This window comes from Scyliorhinus torazame, chromosome 1, assembly GCF_047496885.1.
Source record: "Scyliorhinus torazame isolate Kashiwa2021f chromosome 1, sScyTor2.1, whole genome shotgun sequence".
NCBI lineage: Eukaryota > Metazoa > Chordata > Chondrichthyes > Carcharhiniformes > Scyliorhinidae > Scyliorhinus > Scyliorhinus torazame.
In genome coordinates, this window is record NC_092707.1 from 332,069,185 (window position 1) to 332,072,948 (window position 3,764).

A 3,764-nucleotide genomic window follows, 5' to 3' on the forward strand; every position below is an offset into this window, starting at 1 on the left:
TGAAGAAATGGTGATATATATCCAAGCCGGTATGTTGTGTGCCTTGGAGGGAACATGGATGTGATGGTGCCCCATGCATTTGCTGCACTTGCCCTTCTTGGTAGTGTGGACTGTGGGTTTGGGAGTTGCTGTCTTTGATGCCTTGTGAATTGCTGCCTTGCATCAATTTCTGGTTCAGTGGTTCTCAAAATTATGGTCCTGAGGGTCCAGCAGGTGGTCCGCAGGCTGGATCAAAATGCTGGTCCCTGAAGGCTAATATCACAAATGAAGCCATACATCGCTTCTCGGCCTTTTGGCTAAGATCATGTGTAGTGTCTGCTCGGCCTTTTGGCTCAGATCTGGTATGTCTCTCCTGTGGGGACCATGAATTGGATTCAATTTGAATTGTTTGTTGGAGGAGGCAAGGAGCTGGATTCGGGGTTCGCCCCTGTCCACACCCTGAGCTCTGGCTTGGTAACTCAGAAAAGGTCATTAAAAAAAACCCAAATGAAGCCATACAAGAGAAAAGGCCAGAAACCCCATCCCCACCTCTCATGTGGTGTCACTCAGCCAGACCAACTCCTGCATGTGCAGCACGAGACATCCTTATCATCAGCAACAGCAGCGTAGTTTTAGAAGCAAGATTGATGTGACGGTTCCATGATACAACTGTGAGAATGGATTTTCAACACCTGTGGGCCTGAAAACAAAGAAGAGGAACTGGCTGTACGTGAAACCCAAAATGAGAGTGAATCTCTCCTGTTTGGAATCAAACATCCTCTCATGGGTCTCTAAACAAAGGCAGCGTATTCTTCCCATCTAATGCCGATATCTTTCTTTGTGGTGGTAAGCGGTAGCAGGTGGGGTAAGTCTGGTAGCTGGTCTGTCGGGCCTTTTACCCTGCCTAAGTGTTCCATGGGCGCAAATGTTTGAGAACAGCCGTTGTAGATAATACAGACTGCAGCCAAGGTGTGCCAGTAGTAGAGGGAGTGAATGGTTAAGATGGAGGATAAGAGGTGGCAAAGAGGGTTAGTCCTGCTGCCTCACGGCGCCGAGGTCCCAGGTTCGATCCAGGCTCTTGTCCGTGTGGAGTTTGCACATTCTCCCCGTGTTTGCGTGGGTTTCGCCCCCATAACCCAAAGATGTGCAGGCTATGTGGATTGGCCACACTAAATGAAATGAAAATCACTTATTGTCACAAGTAGGCTTCAAATGAAGTTACTGTGAAAAGCCCCTAGTCGCCACATTCCGGCGCCTGTTCGGGGAGGCTGCTACGGGAATTGAACCGTGCTGCTGGCCTGCCTTGGTCTGCTTTCAAAGCCAGTGATTTAGCCCTGTGCTAAACTGCCCTTAATTGGAAAAAAAATGAATTGGGTACTCTAAATTTATTTTAAAAAAGAAGAAAGATGGGGGATAAGGTGTTGATTAAGTGATTCCTTTGTCCTGGATGTTGTTGAGTTTCTTGAGTGTTGTTGTAGCTGCATTCATTCATATAAGTGGAGGAGTACTACACCACACTCCCCACTGTAGCTTAGTGGAGAGGATCTGGGGCATCAAAGATGGTAGCCACCCACCACAGTATTCTCAGCCTCTGTCCTGGTCGAGCCTCAAGAGTTCTGTAGCTAGTCCAGCTGAGTTTCTGATCCATGAGAATCAGAAACGGGCAGCACGGTAGCATTGTGGATAGCACAAATGCTTCACAGCTCCAGGGTCCCAGGTTCGATTCCGGCTTGGGTCACTGTCTGTGCGGAGTCTGCACATCCTCCCCGTGTGTGCGTGGGTTTCCTCCGGGTGCTCCGGTTTCCTCCCACAGTCCAAAGATGTGCGGGTTAGGTGGATTGGCCATGCTAAATTTCCCATAGTGTCCAAAATTGCCCTTAGTGTAGGGTGGGGTTACTGGGTTATGGGGATAGGGTGGAGGTGTTGACCTTGGGTAGGGTGCTCTTTCCAAGAGCCGGTGCAGACTCGATGGGCTGAATGGCCTCCTTCTGCACTGTAAATTCTATGATCTATGATCTATGAGTGACTGCTGAAATGTTGATGCTGAGGTGTTCAGTGATGGTAAGGAGATTGAATGTAATGGGGTGGTAATTAGGCTCCTCCTTGTTCAAGATGGCCACTGCTTGTCACTTGCAATTTTCAGCTCAAGCCTGGATGTTATCCAGCTCTTGCTGCAGGTAGGCATGGGCTGTTTTATTATCTGAGGTACTGCAAATGGATCTGAAAACAGTGCAATGATTAGTGAATTAAATGTATACCTAGTCAACTATATACTACAGTTACTCTGGCTGGATTCTCTGGCATTCACTGGTGCCAGGATTCCCTAGTCCTGCCGGCAGCGCACCGCCACCTGTGGGTTTCCCGGCGATGCGGGGTGTCTCCAAGTGGAATTCCCGTTGACAGTGGCGGGAGTAGGGAATCTCACCGCCAGCGAACATCCCACCACCTCCTGCCACCGGGAAACATGCGGCTGTGAGGCTGGAGGATCCCGTCCGATGTTTTCAATGATGACTTTATGGGATAAGAATTAAATATGAAGTTGGAACAGAAATGTTCAGGGAAGATTTTTATCTCGCCTTAAACGTCGGTAGGTTTTTAGTTGCCAAGGTCGATTCCCATCTGCCCTCTCTCTGGAAAATTAACTACGACTGAGCTATTTGCCATACTTCAGCTGAACATGAAAGGCTGATGGGGACCCTGGGGACCTGGCAATCACAGGCCAGGTATCAGCTGAGGGTGGTGTTGGGGAGTTGCTGGGCAGGCTTGCATTTAGTGGGGGAGATGGCCAATCACGGGAAGGAATGGCGAATAGTGTCATCATCTGAAGGGAGGCATGAGGTTTGTTTGAAGGGCTGGCGGGGGAACACCCCACTCCTCCTGGCCCACAAGGAGTGCTATAAAATGTGCCGCCCTTCTGGAGCTGACAGCCCTCGCATACCTTTTGCTGTCAGGTTTCCTGAAACCTGGAAAACCTGCAGAGCACCAAATAAATTGAAATCAGGCTTCCAGTGGCACTGCATGGGGGTGAATTTCAGCCTGCGATCACCGTCAGGGAGAACGTTGATGTGGGCAGAAAATCCGGAGAGAATTGGGAAACGCAATTCTCGCCAGAGAGATAGCGGGGGCGATTCTCCGATCGTGGGACTAAGTGCCCGTGCCGTTGTGAACGCCGTCGCGTTTCACGACGGCGCGAACAGGCCCCCGCCGCGACTGATTCAGTGGCAGAAAAGGGGCTAGCAGGGGCGCCGCGAGAAACGCGGTGGGCGTGGTGAAAGACCAGCGGCATCATCGCGCGACGCCAGGATGACGCCGCGCTGTGTAAGAGGAAGTGCGCGGATCGGCACACAGACACCGAGGTCGGAGATGGATGAGCCCCATCGCACCGCTCCCCGCATCCGGGACAGCGACCTGGAGGCACTTCTTGACACTGTGGAGGAGCGCCGGACCATCCTCTTCCCCAGACGTGGACACCGGCAGCCGTGCAGCACCGTGAGGCAGGGATGGCGAGAGGTCAGGATGGCAGTCAGCGCTGTGGGGCACATCCCCCGCACGGGAGACCAGTGCAGGAAGAAACTGCATGACCTCACGAGGGCAGCGAGGGTAAGTACCCTGACACTCCCCCCGGGCAACGCCCCACTTGGCCCCCCCCCCGCGCATGCTGGGGGGGGGAGGGGTGGCTGGGGCCCCACGTTGCACCCGGGACACATGTGGAACCCCACACCACACCCCGTGGGCAGCTGCCATGGCGTGTGTACCAGTGTCCCCACTTAGTAATAATGGTGCTT

General features: G+C 52.4%; 1 pseudogene; it reads left to right on the plus strand.

Moving 5' to 3' along the window:
* Positions 1 to 276: 276 nt before the first annotated feature.
* Positions 277 to 477, plus strand: LOC140430921 (U2 spliceosomal RNA; annotated as a pseudogene).
* The last annotated feature ends 3,287 nt before the right edge of the window (positions 478 to 3,764 follow it).